Source organism: Tyto alba, unplaced genomic scaffold (genome assembly GCF_018691265.1).
Source record: "Tyto alba isolate M040663 unplaced genomic scaffold, T.alba_DEE_v4.0 Super-Scaffold_1000006, whole genome shotgun sequence".
NCBI lineage: Eukaryota > Metazoa > Chordata > Aves > Strigiformes > Tytonidae > Tyto > Tyto alba.
Window position 1 is genome coordinate 9,957,624 of NW_024881272.1, and position 17,412 is coordinate 9,975,035.

Here is a 17,412-nt window from a genome sequence, read left to right on the forward strand (position 1 = left end):
AACTTGTAATATAAATGCATTTGGGTTTTGCTAGTAGGAAAATGTTTGTTGTTGTTTTTGATAAAACATGATTCTTTTTGTGAACAGAATATTATCTGAAGGAAATTTTCAAGTGTAGTAAAGAGTTCTGTAGACTATGGAATTACTTGTGAGAAATTAAATTTGGGGTATGTCCAAGGCAAAGGAAAACACTCCATGTAAAACCTCTGTATGCTTAGGACCTGAAGTTTCCACCCGTTCACAGGCCAAAAAAGGATGAAAAGCTATGGATGGCCCAATGAAGGTGCTCCTGATATGGTGCCATAGACTTTGATAAAGGAGATAACATTTCTTAAGGCAAGTTCTTTGTAAAACAGCAGTAAAAAAAAAAAAAAAAGTAAATAAAAGGTCTATACACTTTAGAGCTATGCGTGTGAGGTTAATTGGACAAGTGAGATTTTCAGGTAGTCTGAAAACTGTAGAACTCCCTGTTAGTCTCTCCCCCATTACACTAAACAATTTTAATAGGTACCACTAAGGGGGAGTGATCTAAGAGGTACTGAGAACCAGTATTTTAGCAATGTAGTAGCCTCCCAACTTCTGATCTTTGAAGTTGGCTTTTAAGCTGCTTGCAAAGCCTGCATCATACCCCAATTAATTCTTTTGTGTTTACTAAACACTCCACATATTTTGAAAGAAATTAAATAGAAGCTATGGCTAGATGTAAGTATAAAACAATCCAATTTGAACAACCTAAATAAGATATTCCTCAAAACAGCAGCATTTTGATTTCAGAAACTTGCAGTACTTGATATGAGTAAAAGTTAACAGACATCTGAAATAATCAGGCAAATTAAATATTTTTTATATAATCAGGAAAATTAAATTTCTGTATTTTTTGGTAATCAGTCTTTACACTTTTTTATTTAGATTTTATCAATACCATTTTAATTTGAATAATTAATGTTTTTGGTAAAGGACATCACTTGAATATTTGGTGCTTACATTATTTCATTTAAAGAACCAAAATCCCTAGAATAAACAGGCACTGTTAAAACAAGTCTTTGAAGTCTGAACATTTCTGAAGTGAAAAACAAGGTGTAAACTACTCTCTACATAACTTTCCTCCCTCTCTGAAAACAATATATCTCAAAACTTGTACAGTGTAAAATACCTCCAGGCTTCTTTCAAACATCACAGAAAATAACACATTGAAAAGAGAACCTTCCTTTCACCTCAGTCCATAATATAATTTCTGGTTTTGCAATTCACCTTGAAATATTTTTTTTCTTTGTTTATTTTCCTTTTTTTTTTGACCTGTCACTGTCTTTTGTAGACTCGTGTCCATGTCACATTGTATCATAATTTAAGTTATTGTTTAGGGTTTTTCAGTTTCATTAGAGAGGTTAGTGGTTGACTTTGGGGTAGAAACCCATATTCTGTCCCTTAAGAATTTATTTTGGTGACATGATGTAACATTCTTTGTGCACTGTGTTTTTCTCAGTTATAGCCTTCTGTCCTCTAGTTTTCAAGAACATCAGCTTGAAAGAAGTACCTTTTTTAGTAAGACTTGTATCAGATATTTTTGAACAACTAGAGAAGAAATTCATGTTTATCAACTCATTTTGTTCCACTATTCTACTGTGAATAATTTCATTAATTTTCAGATACCTATATACATTGACATATCTAGATGTGTTGTACATAATAACAAATTATGTATTTGTTGTTATCCAAATCTCTATCAGTGAATTTAATTATTTAGTGAGGGATAAGTTATGTAATGCTTACAACTACCTTTGATGGCCAAAACAGTACAAGGGTTTGAAGATACCCAGGAGAAACCAAAACTATTTAAGGAATGATTCTATGGAACTCACACACTGAGTGCTTGTTAAAATAAGCAGCTCATTTAGATAATCTTTTCTTATGTTTCTGGCATGGTGTCTTGAGCTGCACTGAGTAAGACTCCCGGAGCTGTTTGTTGTTTTGCTGAATGTCCAGCTGGCTGTGGTTCTGCATGACAACTCAAATGTATGCATGATGTTTCTTGTGATTATCTTAAATTCTATTCAAAACATCTAACTATTTTAACAACAGCCTATGAGACCATTTCTTCATCTGCAGGCAGTTCCTTCTGACAAAGTGTCTTCTCTACTGTAAAGGGTAGAATTTATTTCTACACCAGGAACTACCTGGGGAAGCTGCTAGGACACACAGGTCCTCATCTCAGATTATCAACATATCTAAGGATTCAGAGAGTACCTATCAATTGGTTTATACTTGGCACAGGATCTCTGGGGGAATCTCTGGCACTGGCTGAAATTCTTACCTGGAGAACTACTCTAATAGTCACATGCTTTGCTGTGAAGTCAGTGAGGGTTTGTTTCAATCACCTTCTTTCAAGCTGGTCCTTTGTCTAGCACAGAGGCTAGCTGCAGAATTCCTTACATCACCCAGGGAATCCAGTGAGTTAAATTTTAACAAAAAGTGGAAGGGTTTGTAACCCTTTACTAATGCTTTGTTCATTTATTATTTTGTTTTTCTTGCTTTGATACTAAGTATTTGAAATCGATTATGTTTATGATTAAAGTTGAATAATTATTATTATTCAACAGGGTGAATCATGCACTCTTAGCTTTATGTTAAAATTAAGGGCATTCTCATTTGATTGAATGTCTGTTCTGCAAGATGTTACATTTGTGACTTTTTTATCAGTAGGCTTAGGCTGTCAACTATACAATTTTTAGGTGCTTACTGGAAATGTTATAGGTAGTTAATTCTTCTTGAAATAATAGCCGTTGAAAAAGAACATAGACCTTTCTGAAATTACTAAAATCTATTTTCTTATGATAATACAAAGTATATCCTGAAATTGTTTACTGTTATTTTTTCCTAAATTGTGTGTCACATGGTCCAACCAGATGATTTTTAATTGTTAGCTTTGATGCCAAGAATTTTAGTACAACTATCCTACATACTTGAAAATAGGTTATGTAGTGATACTATACTAAAATCTAAGCTGACAGCTGCCTCTTCAGTATTCATTCAGGGCAATATTAATATTCGGATAAATACATCAGCTACTTTTCCTTTGGTTTTGTGATTTTACTGCAGTTTCTCTTTCAATATTTTAATGCAAACCTGGTTTTAAATAAACCCATACAATCTTTTATCTTTCCTGTTCAGTGGGGTTTTCTTTGTATTCATGAAAGAAATCTGAAATGTTTGCACTTGGAGTGATTCCACACTCAGTAGAATCAGCTTGTGAATTGTTTCCGATCATTTCCAAAGCTACAGTGTTATAGTTGTGCCATTATATTATTTTTCTCCTGAAAAATTACAATATGACTAGGCTCTTGTAAAATTAGTGAAATGCATATCCTCTTCTGACCCATATTTTACATACATCCTTTCTCTTTCTCTTCATTCCTTTCAGATGCAAAGGTACCTTGGAGCACTTGAAACAATTATTTGTACTGTAGCACCACACTAAGAAGGTGTGTTTTGCCACATGAAATTTTCTGCTGGAAATTTAGAACATCCACACCTCTTGAAAACGTAAGAGGGCTTGTTTATAGTAAGGATTTGGTCAGTGATTTTTATTGTCAAAATCAGTGGCCATGACAATTTTGGTCTGTAGTAGTATATTAAGTTTCAAGGGTTTTTTATGAATGTGAGAATGGAAAAAAAACAAAACAAAACAAAATAACCCTCTTTTGAATATTTTGAGGAGTGAGATTATCCTGAATTTTTCATTTTTAAATTAAATAAGTTTTTAAAAATATATCTCTGACTAGGAGCTCCAAAATATTTTCTGCAGTGTTCTAGTGATGGATTTATAGTATAGATTGATGGGTTGAATATAGTTCCTGTTATAGTTGCATTAAGGTATGATTCTGTTTAATTTCCCATTGTGTGGTTTGTGTTTTGTGTCAAGTGTTATGATTCAGACTACTTGCTGACAAGTATCTAATGGACAAATGGTCACAGCATTTCTCCTTAATGAGATGAATTATGAGATTGATATCCCGAAAAGTATTTAAGCCAGGTCACCACAGAGTGGTGTCAGTTTGTCAAGAAATTTCTATTTAGTTCTTATGATTTTGTTTAAATTTTGTTTCAGAGTTTTAATGGTTTGTGGACTATTAGAAAAAGAAACTCACATGTTCTTTCCTTGTATGTCCAGTACTGCTGTTTAAAAATGCCATTGCATATCTCAACAGTACCCAGTGTTGTAGGTACATAACCGGGTGACTGCACCATAATAATGCAGAAAGAGGAGAGGAAGGTAGGATGGAGACCAGTACTATGCACTAGAAAGAAAAACAGAACGTTTAAGCTTGGATGTAATCCAATTGTTTAAGCTTGGTTATCTTGATCAAAGAGCCATTTAATAACAAACTTACGGAGCCTTCTCTATTACTGTTCATCATTTACAGAAGTAACTTGTCCAGTGTGATATTACTTAGGTGAATTTTCATTTCAAACCCTTATTTAAGCTGACAACATAATTCAAAGTAAATTCTTAAAGAGAGAGTGGACAATCATCTTTTCAGAAATACCTCGGGTTCAGTATTAGAAAAGCATGTGTTAATCATGTAATAAACCAATCAGGTGTCTCAGCATGAGTAAGATCAGTGGGAAAAGAAACTGCTACGTTTTAAGGGTTATATAACCTTCCTCTGAGTTGTTAATCCTGATTGTAAGCATTTAGAATATTTCTCAAATAAATCTGTCAGGATCATAAGAACTTCCATATTGCCTATAACAAAATGCATTAGAGAAACAGTCATAGGATATCAACAACTTTTATCTCTCGATGTAAAGCAATTCCTAGGTAATTTCTTAACCTTGACTCCCACATGTTTGCTGACAGCATTTTCTAGTGCTAACTCTAGCTACTAGCTACTGCTTTATTAAGCCTTCAAAAAAAAAAAAAAAAAAAGCATGAAAAATAATTGTTTACTGAAGTGTGATATTGCATTCTGTGTGCTTGGATATGATTCTTCTCTCACATATATGCAATGTTGTCATCTAGCACCATATTTTAAGGAGTGATTAATATCCTTCTCTAACAGAGCTTTACACTCATAAACCATGAAAAAATGCAGTGACAGGAAAAAACGGTAAATATTTCATGATATGCTACTGTATTCATTTCCATACAGTTGTTCTAAATGAGAAAAATTAATCTTTAGAATAAAAATCTTTATTAGGTTTGTCTGCCTATAGGATGTGGATTTATTCAATGTGAGAAGTGACATTTTAAACTCAGCAATCTGATTTTTTCATCTAATCTGAATAGGAAAAAGAGATAGTTATGTATTCCAGGTAAAAATAATTATAGAAGATTTGTGAATTACAACAGTTTTCAATAGTGCATTGAAAGTTTTAGCGAAAAATATCAAATTAAAAATAATTTAAAAACCCCACCAAAACAAAAAAAAACAAACCCAACAAAACCCAGAAAGGGAGTAGAGAAAGTCAAAACATTTTAACTTACATTTGTAAAAAGATTTTCTATTTGCCACTGACTTAAAATTTAATGGTTAAAAAAAATGAGTTGAATAACCTGAAAAGAAAATGAAACTTGATTTTTGGTCAAAACAAAATATTTCATATTGATTCAAGACTATCAGCCCTAGAGGTGCTTCAGAACAGGCTGTTTAAGTAAACATCTATCATGTTTATTATCAGTATCTGTCAAAAAGACATGAAATACTGGTTTATTCTAATCTGTTTCCAATCTGTGATTCTGTTTAAGTAAATTTCTTGAGTATTTTTTTTTTCCCCAGTTTCCAAACAAATAATAATGAAGAATAACAAATAACAGCAAACAAAATGTTTTGGTAGGCCCATTTTTTTACCTTTTTCTTTTTTTAATATTCCAGCTCACTCAGTGGCAACACTCTTCTTACTGCAACCCAGATAGCTGTTGGTTTATTCTTTTCGGCCAGAGCACATTGCTGGCTGATGTTCAATCTGTTGTCCACCAGGACCCCCATGTCTCTCTTTGCCAAGATGCTTTCCAACAGGTTATCCCTCATCATGAACTGGTGCATAAGGTTATTCCTTACCAGGTGCTAGACTTTGCATTTCTCTTTGTTGACCTTTATGAGTTCCTGTTTGCCCCTTTCTCCAGATTGCTGAGGTCCCTTTGCATGGCAGCAAGACTATCTTATGTATCAATCACTCCTCCCAATTTTGTGTCATCTACAAACTTGCTGAGGGTGCATTCTGTCCCATTGTGAAGGCCATTAATGAAGATATTAAACAATACTGGAGCCAGTATCAACCTCTGACTTATACCACCTGTAACTGGGCTACAGCTGCACTTCATGCCACTGATCACAACTGTTTGAGCCCAGAAGTTCAGCCATTTTTCAGTCCACATGACTCATATTTGAACCACAAATGCTAGTGTTTTTCAAGCTGTGATAATGCATTATATGTGGTTCCAAACCTGTGATGTATTTCCACATCACAAGGAGCTCTCTTTATTGTGGCTCTATGGGAGCGTGTCCTGCGCTTGATAGAGCTGTGCACTTCAGGGGGTTACAGATACTGCATGTACTTTAGTTCTCTTTCTTCAGTTGCACCAAGGATTTGAATACTGCAGTGTAGTTCCTCCAGCACAAGTCACACGCAGGTTGCAACTAATGTGTATGTTTCACTGTTTTTTTACACGCTTCATAGAGAACACTGTATAGTCACTTTTGTAACTGCTTAGATGTGCATCTTCTTTGCATAGGGAGGGTGCCTGAATGAGAAGGCAAATTCAACATATGTCTTTCTCACAGCTGAGTTTGTATTTGTTTGGATGTGAATCAGAGCATGTAAGAGTTGCCGGGATTTCAGTTTTATTTTTTATAGCCCTGATTGTAAGCTTCTGATTTTAATTATTCCTCTTTTCCTTAGTAATTAATTCTTTCTTTTGTGACCTGTGAGTCCTATCATCTATTTTTAATTTCCTGTAACATATATAGTTTTATCATTTTCAGTGTGCATATGCGTTTTGTAATTTTGGTTCTGGTCCAAACGCTCAATTAGGTAAACCATATGTTCAGTAAAGTAGCTTCAGAGTACAACAGACCAAGAAATCAGAATCCTGAACTAGCATTCAGCATATGCAGTTGTTGCTGTGTATCATTCCCTTATCTGGATATGTTGAAGTCCAGGGTGCCTGTGGGTACCTGATACACTGTTCTTCACAGTCCCAAAACTTTAACCTCTTTATCTGCTAGAACTGGCCACTAAGCCAATAAGCATTTATTTATCATTTGAAGGTTGTCACATGTACATAACTAACTACAGTTATGCATGTCTTGGTGAAGACTAACTCTAGGCATTGGAAATCAGTTCCCAAATTATAAAGGTTTCTGGATCCTTAAAAGTATTTTTCATATTCTTCTAGATTCTTCAATGTTCAGAAAAAACTGAAATGAACAAATATTTGTTTCCATATATAACTAAGAATAATAATGTGCCAGAGGCCTATATACTTGAAATACAGTTTAAAATTTATTGATTACATAAGATACTAAACTTATGAGGAGGTTTCTGATAATTTGATGTTGTAATGCAGTATCTATAGGAACTCAAACTCCAGCCCTGTCTGGTCTCTGGTCCCTGTCTCTCAGGTTCCACAAAATCTTAGTCAGGATAATACATCCTGCTCTGATTGGCTAAAAATTAAAATAGAAGAAATGAGAAGTAGATGGTGGAAGGGAAAAATAATTTCAGAAAAGAAGTATCTGTAACAGCAGCAAGGATCAATTGGAATCCATGTCTGTAACTCCTGATCAAGGTCCTGTTTGTTAGTGTGTGCTTTCTTCCTCATGAAATGGCTTAGCTTTTTCTACCCTTGTTCTAATGTGAATGAAGTGGTGCTGAAGTATGTCTTGCTTGTCTGTGTCTTGTGAGTAGTCTCGTTGTTCCACACTGAGCAGTGTAGTTCCTCCATTTTTAAATATCCCTTCTGAGTACCATCATGTTTCTGATTTTGATGGGACATGTGAATTTAAGTAGTTCAAACTGGTCAGCCAGTAAACTATGGCTTGTATGAATTAGGCAGAGAGGGTTTGGCTGCTGCTTTTACATAACTGTTGACTGTGTTTTAGGAGAAAAATATTTCTAAGGTATAATGACTTTTGAGGTTTCATACTTAATGTGGCAATTTGGAAAACTTTCAAAATTATATAAAATGCAAACTAACTTCTGTTCTTCTTTATGTGCATATTAAAACTCCCTGGTAGACAGGAGTGGGTTCTGCTGCTATAGATATTTCAAATGTAAATCCAGTGATGTGGATTACTCTATACTTTTCCAAGAAGAGGGCCAAATTTAAATGAAGTTTTAAACTGCTGTTCACGATATGTCAATAGATGCTGTGAGCATTCATTGGAAAATAGCTATTTTATCTTTGCATGCCTAATTTTAACTTAGTAGTCTGTCTTGGGTACAGACTCTTCAGGAATCATTCCTTAGCATGGGTTATATAAATCACCACTTCTTTTATTGTATAATCTTCTGTTGTTCTCAAACATGCTCTGACAAACTTTTATCAGCGATAAGTATTTCTTAGATAGAAAAAGCAGAGAAACTCTTGTGGTTTCTCGGAAGCTGAGCAGTTTCAATTTTTTTGGGACATCAACAGCCTTGGTTAAATATTTTATTGTCTACCTAGATGTGGAATAATACCTCTCTTCTAAAAAAGCAATAATTTTACCTAGAATATGGGTGCTCACCCTTTGATGTCCCACACTAACATAGTGCATGGTAGAGAATACTTTGGCTCTCCTTGCTGCCAGGGACAGCAGACAAAGTGCAGGGCTCAGTATATGGAGTAAAACTGGGGTATAGCTTAGCAGTACTGACTCCATCCTTTGAAGTTCTCAGAAGATGGAACTGAGTGATAGAAATGACACCTTTATTAGACACTCTGGTGGGTTACTGTCCAACAGCACAAGGGAGAGATGAGAAATCTTATCTGTTGTTCAGTCTTGTGTTGTTTCATTGGGGAATTTTAATGAATAAAAATAATGTACAACCAAGAACAAATGGATATCACTAATCTCTCCACCAATCCCAAAGCAGCAGTGGTTTCAATAATTTTGCAGAAGCCAAGCTGAATTTCTATAGCATAAATTTCATTATGTCCCATAAATCAAATGAAAAAAGCCTACATCTTAATATTTTACAGCCATTACATGTGCTCAAAGTGTACAAGCCCTAGTACTGTCCTCATTTTATTGCACATATAGGTTCATTTTACCCTGAAGTTATTGACTAAAATAATGTAAGGTGAGGAGAGGATGAACAATATGTTTCAAGACATCATTTCATGAAGCAGGGTGCGGTTTGATTTTCCTAGCCAAGGATGTACAACTATGACCCTTTTCCAGATTCTGAACCTTTATAATATGTTATTGTAGAATTGAAGAACTGTTCAAGTTGGAAGGGACCTCAAAGACCATCTAGTTCCAACCCCCTGCCACAGGCAGGGACACCTTCCCCCAGCCCAGGTTGCTCCCAGCCCCGTCCAACCTGGCCTGGAACCCTGCCAGGGAGGGGGCAGCCACAGCTGCTCTGGGCAACCTGTGCCAGGGCCTCACCACCCTTGCAGTAAAGAATTGCTTCCTGATATCTAATCTAAATCTACCCTCTTTCAGTTTAAAACCATTACCCATCATCCTATCCTTACACTTCCTGACAAAGTGTCCCTCCCCAGCTTGCCTGTGACCCCCTTAAAACACTGGAAGGCCCCTATAAGGTCTCGCCAGAGCCTTCTCTTCTCCAGGCTGAACACCCCCAACTCTCTCAGCCTGGCCTCACAAGGAAGGTGCTCCTGCCCCTGCGCATATTTGTGGCCTCCTCCTGAATGCACTTCAGTCAGTCTGTGCCCTCCTTATGTTGGGGGCCCCACAGCTGGACCCAGCCCTGCAGGTGGGGTCTCACGAGAGCGGAGTAGAGGGGGAGAATCCCCTCCCTCGACCTGCAGGCCACACTGCTCTTGATGCAGCCCAGGACACAGTCGATTTTCTGGGCTGTGAGTGCACATTGCTGGCTCACAGTCAGTTTTCCATCCACTGCTACCCCCAAGTCCTTCTTTGTAGGGCTGCTCTCAATCCACTCCTTGCCCAGCCTGGATTTGTGCTTGGGATTGCCCCAACTCATGTGCAAGACCTTGCACTTGGCCTTGCTGAACTTCGTGAACTTCTCTCCTCTAGTATCCTGTCCACCTTGTAAGCTGTGTCATGACTCACATGATTGCAGTGGTTATGGGGAAGGTGACTGCTAATCTTCTTTTCTTCTCTTCACTTTTCATTGTCCTATCCACAACTATCTCAGAAAAGCAAAATGTGACTGCAAATAATTGTTGTGCTTCTGTTGTAATCCTGAACCAGTACTGAGTGTTTACAGCCTTCTACTTCTCCATAATGGTTTGTGTTAATACTAAAACAGGATACTAAAGACCTAACCTTAGGCCCATAAGAAAGCCTAACCAACCAGATATCTCTCTGTCGAAGATGTACAGCTGTAGAAGGTAATGCAGATCTTGGCTCTAGAAAGAGGCTATGATCCTCAGCTTTAAAATTTTGTTACTGATCCAAAAGTGGGTGGGCTGAAGGCAGCTTATACTACCTGAGTAGATCTTTACTGTCCCAGTGATCTCCAGATGCAGAATGTGGAATGGATCAAATGCTGCTTCTGTGTGGATAAACTATAATAACGATTAACTACTTATATATTAGAAGATTTCCAGTAATGTGCCTCTGCTTGAGCAACACCTTTCAGTCATGTGTAGTTTCTATAAAGAAATCAGTAAATGAAAATTATAGGGAATAGCTGTTCAATGAAAAATCTAGATAATGGGTGATATGATAAATCTCATAATTTTCTAATTGAAATTCTGGCATGAAGGCAAGCAGAAGAACATGAATCAGCTTTCTAAGGACACTTCTTTATCCATGGAAGATAAGTAATTTTTTAAAACTAAAGTGTACTTCATTAGTATTCTTAAATAGACAACGAGGATAAATAAAGTTTATACAAAATATTACAGGATGCTTTAGCAAGGAAATTAAGAGAGCTTTGAAGCATCTTTGGTGGCTTTGTTTGCATTGAAGAAAAGCAAGAAAACCTCAGGAAAAGAAACAGAAATGGGTACCCTCTTTGTTTGGAGTGTTATGGCTGATATGCCCTGGGAAGTTTCTGAACAATAGCAAGGATGGGAATTTGATTTCATGTCGGTTCCAGTTTTACTTTACAGATATTTTTCTTAAATAATTTTTGTTTTGTAATCAAAAACCCCAACTATTTTTTGTTAGAATATGATGTTAAATTTGAGCAAGATTAAGATATTCGCACATGGTTTGCTACAGTTATGCACCTGCTTCTCTAGAAAACGTCACTAAAGCATCTGGTGTTAAAGAAAATTTCCTGGGCAGTCTAAAACCCATGACAATATTGGAAATCTTATGTATGGAAGCTGGGGAATGGAGGATAATGTTGATCTACAAAGATCACTTTGGAAGTAGTGGCATGAAATGCCTGGACATAGAAGTCTCCCTCTTTTTATTTTTTGGTTTTAGATTGCACAGTAGGAAAAATTTCTTCACTGAAAGAGTTATCAAGCATTGAACAAGTTGTCCAGAGAAACAGTTGAGTCACCATGCTTGGAGGTATTTTAAACGTGTAGATATGATGGGGACATGGCTTTGTAGTGGACTTGATAGGATTAGTTTTAAGGTTGGACTCGATGATCGTAGGGGTCTTTTCCAAGCTAAATGATTCTATGAATCTGTGTGATTGTCTTATGCAGGGCGAGAGTTGTTGAGTCAACACAGGTTTTGTGTTACTTGCTGCAAAGACAACAGCATTTGTTTTCTAGAGAATATCCTGCACTGAGCTTGCGTTCTGTGTGAATATGGTATTTATGATTGTATATTCTAGAAATAGGTGTGGGTTGATCTTTTCTGTGCAAACATAGAACTTCTGTCATGAGTTTTACTTTTCTGGAAAGAGAAAAAAGACAAAAAAGAAGAAAATTACATAGAGTTCGATTCATGTCAGTAAACTAGAAAGGCAAAGGTTGACTTTTTTATCATACAGAATATTTTAGACTAACAACATTGTTTGAATTCCTCTAAAATCATGAGCTTTAAATGATCTATCAAATAATTTATTTTCAGAAACAGTATTTTATGTCTGTTTCATATAATTTGTACCTCATTAAAATTCAAGGAGATCTTTTTTTATGATCAAGGGAATACTTAGTGAAGGACAAAGTAGTGTCTGTCATTTCAATATAGGAAAGCAAAAGAATCCTCCAAGTCATTTCTACTGAGAGGTCTAATTGTTATATAGTATGTCTCATGAGTTACCATTGTTATGAGAATTAAAGGACATTGGATCAACTAATTAAGATTTATATAAAAGTCTTTCTGACAGAATAAGCACCCAAAATTAATTGGAAAAATATCTGTTTGATAACATTATACTAGCATATTCACAGAACTTCTACTTACTTTCTTCACTCTTTTCTCACTTTTATTTCTTCCTCAGCAAAACTGTCTTTAATTGCCCTTTATTCATGCAGTTTCTAAAAGGTGCTGATGACATATTACTGGAGGCATGCGTGTTGCATTCGGGATGGATATATTTTACTGTTAAATTTAACAAATGCTAACTTCCTTTGAAATTATATTCATTGTTAGAGGTGGAATATCATTACAGTACTTAAAATTCCTTTGTATAAATGGTTTTCTGAATTAAAAATAAATATGCAAAGATTCTGAGCATTATTTGGTTTCATTTTTATGTATCTGATTACATCACTGAAATTAAACTTTTAAAGCACTTCTGAAGAAATCAAACTTTTTATATCTCTTCTATTTCCTTTACAAGGAGCCCAATATTGATAAAAAATTAAAAAGACAGTTAAAGTTGCTAAGTGAGAACAGTACACTTATCTGTCACATAAGCATAAACACTTAAAAGCAAGAAAACAAAGTTAAAGCAAATCCTACTCTGCCACATAACACATTTTTCTTATCAAGTATCTAGATGAATACTTTGTCAAATCAGAGTAATATTAAATTCAGCTTACATTTTGTATTTATTTATATAATTTTAATACAAATATATGGTATTTGATTTTTTTTTATAAGCATGATAGATAGGATAATCCAGAAAATTAATTACTGTGGGTTTTTTTTTTTTTTAAAAAGTATTTGTATCTTTTTTAAGACATTATATATGCAGTAATGGCAGTGCATATTTTTATTAACTTGGGAAAAAACATTTAAAATTCCATTTGATGTTTAACACTATGTCACTAGTGTGTACTTATAATTTTTTACATTACTTTTCAGATGAATTTTGTGCTGTCAGTATAGTGATGACTAGTGGAAGGGCAGTACTTTATTGTATGGCTGAATTCCATTGGTATTGTAATAAATATGCATTGAAAGGTTTGATGAGAGTATTGGGTTTGTGTTTCTCATGCAGACAGTGAAGGACTTAAGATGTCACAGGCTTCTTATCTCCTTGCTTTTAAGCATATACGTTTTGTAAATTATGTGTTATCTAAAAGTATTGTCACTTGGATTTTTAAAGAAGGTTTTTTTCATTTAGATTTCTGTTTTATTTTAGTGTTCCATGGTATTGTATTGGGTTTTACTGTTTGGGGTTTATATTTGGGGTTTTTTTGGTGTGTGTGTTTTTTGTGTATCTGAATTGGTAAAAGAAATGAAATTTGAAATATATAAAATGTATGGTGGAGTAGATAGAAACACCTGCTATTGGATTCATAATGACTGATCAGAAAAATATCTGAATCAACATCTAAATTGAGAGAAAGAATAAGAAAGGATTTTCTTTATCCATCTATAAGAAACACATAGCCATCTTTTTTGATCATAAAGATCATTGTTGGTAAGAAGGGAATTGACTTCTAGAGTTTCTTTCGTAAATCAATATGGTTTGACACTGTGACAAATGCTTGCCTTGTTATCATCCTAAAACTATCTAAAGACAAAGCTAATGCAGAATTTAGTGGCTTTCTGGTCACTAGATAAGATTAGGGTTTCTAGAAGTTGTTAGGAAATAGGGAGTAGAGCTCATAATTTGCTAAGATTCCCTTGAAAACTTGGTGCTGAGTGTATAGTAGCAATTTGGGGGGGTTTAAAGTTCTTGATGTTGGTCTGGCTTTCCCGAATGGTACTTATCTGCCCCCAGTCTCTTTTCTCTTCATTGATTCATTGTTGTCCACATAGGTATTAAGCTGTCAGTGGTGTGTGCTCTAAGCTTGAAGAAATCCGTGATCAGGTTAACCTCAAGTATTTTTACTGCTTTTGGATAATGTAACTAGTGCAGGATTGGTGATGGCAGCAGCTGTTGACACTGAGATGGGAAATCCTGACATAAATGGGAGAAACTAATGGGAGAAATAAAATAAGTGCTAATAAAGTGTGCCCTGCACTTCTGCAGTTGGCATCACTACCTTCCTTAAAATGGCTTTACCTTATTATCTTTTATGTAAACTGTAACAGATAATATTTGTTTTTATTTGTTTACAGGGATTTTTATGCTGTGCTGTTTATTAGACTCTGGCTGGCTGGCCAACAGGGTGGGAACTGCCTCTGCATTGTTCTGTAAGCCTTCCTGGGAGAACCTGGACCCACACAGGCTGCAAAGCTGCTGGCACACATGGTGTGGATGGGTGAGTGAGCTGAAAAGGCAGAGGGAGGAGGGAGCTTGTACTGTGAGCTGCGGCATCCTGGCAAGAACAGAGATACACTGATAGTCACACCTCAGGTCTGGCTGAAACAAGGACTTTCCGAGGTTCTTGGGTAGACTGCACTGTTCTGCAATTCCAGTGTTAAATGAGGAAATCTGAAATGAAGTAGTGTTCCATGGTCACAGCACCTTGAGGATAAATTTTCCCCTTTCCTCTTCTTTTGTTTCATTCCAAGTTTTTTTTCTCTAGTTCAGAAAGTTCATGCCTCTAGTCTGTCATCACGAAACTGAGCTTTAGATTTTCAACTTTGGTGGATCTGATGTCTGTAAGGAAAAAAAAGAAGGCACAGATATGTCAAAGATAGGGATTACTTAAGGTCACTTAAAATTTCCATTATTTTTATTCAGTAATTGAGTTTTAGTCCATCTGGAATATTTGGTTTAGTATCAAGCCCAGATTCCAATCCTTTACAGAGTTCTGACTGGAGTTAAAAGTCTTGAGTCTTGAGCAGGAACTGAACTGTGGTCGTATTTTGTCCGTATAAAAGTTGGACAAGAAAATTACTTGTGCCATTCCTTTTGTCATAGGTAGTAAATTAAACCAGCTGCAAAATTAATTTCATCCACCTGTGAGGAGGAAAATAGATCTACAGCTGTTTTTAAAAGATTGTGTAAGGAGTACTAAGTTAAATTGACTAAAATAGTTTTAGAATATGAATAAATTCCAAGAATTTGCACAACAGATGATAATGTACCTTTCCTATCAAATATTCTAGTGATAACAGAAAAGGAAATAAATGTCAGTTTGACAGTGATTCAGAATAAGCTGTTTCCAATAAAGAGACAAGAATTGCTTTTGAAAACCAAGTTTCTCAGCCTCCTACTATATTATTTTCAAGTTAGTGCCAAAAAGGATAAGTTAATAAGTATTGCCACGTAAACTGTATTTTATCTTGTCAAACTGTTTAAGTTAGATCACGTTGTAAAACCAACTACTGTATTATCAGTTTTGTCTGCCTACTCCAAAATGAATCGTCTTTCAGGTATTTTAACAGTGTTGTCAACAACTTTTTTTCTGTCACCAGACAGGTTCTGCATTACAGCATGCTAACACAGTATACCGAGAAAACTTGTGGTTAGAAAAAGAGACTAATTTTTTTCTCCCCTTTCCAACTCCTGTAATTTAATTGAAAAATCTCCAGGTCTTCCAGAGTGATGTTTTTATGAGAATTCTCAGAGAAGCTGGAGAATTCACTGTAACTGGATGCAAGAGGCATATGTAAGTCACTATTTTTACCCCTAGTTCTACCAAGAACTTTTCACTGTTTTCTTGAAATGCTCATGAGACATTATGTTAGGGTGAGTTCCAGTGTAGAGGAAAAACCTATGTTCTTTATTATACAATAAATGAGTTTCAGTTGTATTTAGTGAATATAAAGGGTCTTATGAGCTACTGTAATATATAAATTATCTTACTGTTGTTGATGTAGTACCAATAGTCTTTATTATATTATATATATAGTCTATATTATGTAGACTCCAGAGTAGTCATTTTAACTTGTCAGTTGCTCTACTGATATGTTAAAGCAATAATTTCAGGCAATATGTTTGATGCATCATCTTAGTTAACCATCTGCTTGCTGCTAAATTTAATTATTATTTTATAAAGGGATTAATCATTTTTCAAAGTTACCTGTAATAGTTGTTTTTTTATAAAGGTCAGGAGGTTCATCTTACAACAGCTGTCTTCTCCTGAAAAAAGGTTTTATTTAGTACTGTTTTCTATATGTATATTTACAGAATCAATCTTAGAGTGTTAATCTGTGCCCTGAGTCCAAAAGTATAACTAGGTACTTGCTTAATTTTAACTGTGTAAGTACTTTTTTAGACTTCAGTGGCAATATATAGTTTAAAGCATACAATTAAGAATAATTGATATAGTGTGGTATAGTGATTAAGTGTGAGTCAGAAGCTTATAAATCTTATGAGTCTTTAATAAACAAAAGTTAATTTAACAAAAAAAAAAAAAAATCCAAGTAGGGAGATTGATTTCTAAGTGTGCTTTGTCGATATGTTAAAGCTCATATTGGGGAACCTAACAAATTAAAAGGCTGGTACAGTCCAAAAACATTGTATGTATTAGTCTGATAACATGTGGGGGAAAGAAAAGGAGGGGGAAAAAAAAAAGGATACCCTCCCCCTCATGCCCCCAGCTCTGAGGCAGTGGACTTAGGTTGGGTCAGGTACTGTGTTTTTTTTCCCAAAGTCTGACCTGCTGCCCACAGTTTTCTCACTGATTTCTTTATTCCAGCCCACATCTGATGCTGTGGGATAAGTGTCTCTTTTAAATGAAGCTTCACAGTCCAGTGTCTGTGCTTTTCTCTTTGGACATGCTCAACAATTGGTTTGATCTTTCTAAGCCATTGACTTTCTATCCCATTGTGCATTTAGTCCTTTGTGACCAGAGTTTTCCTTTGGACTTCCTTTCTTAAGATTGGTCTCTGTCACTTTGCACAAGGCTTGTGTCTTGGGCCCTTGCCGGGTCTTGCTGTGGCCATAGCATCCAACTCCTGATGTGACAGTGTGGCCCTGTCACCAAGCCCAAAACAGGCCCTGAGTCAAGTTGCAAAAGTCTGTCATTCTCCCAACACTCAGTTCCAATGAACAGCAGTGACACTCCAACTTTTC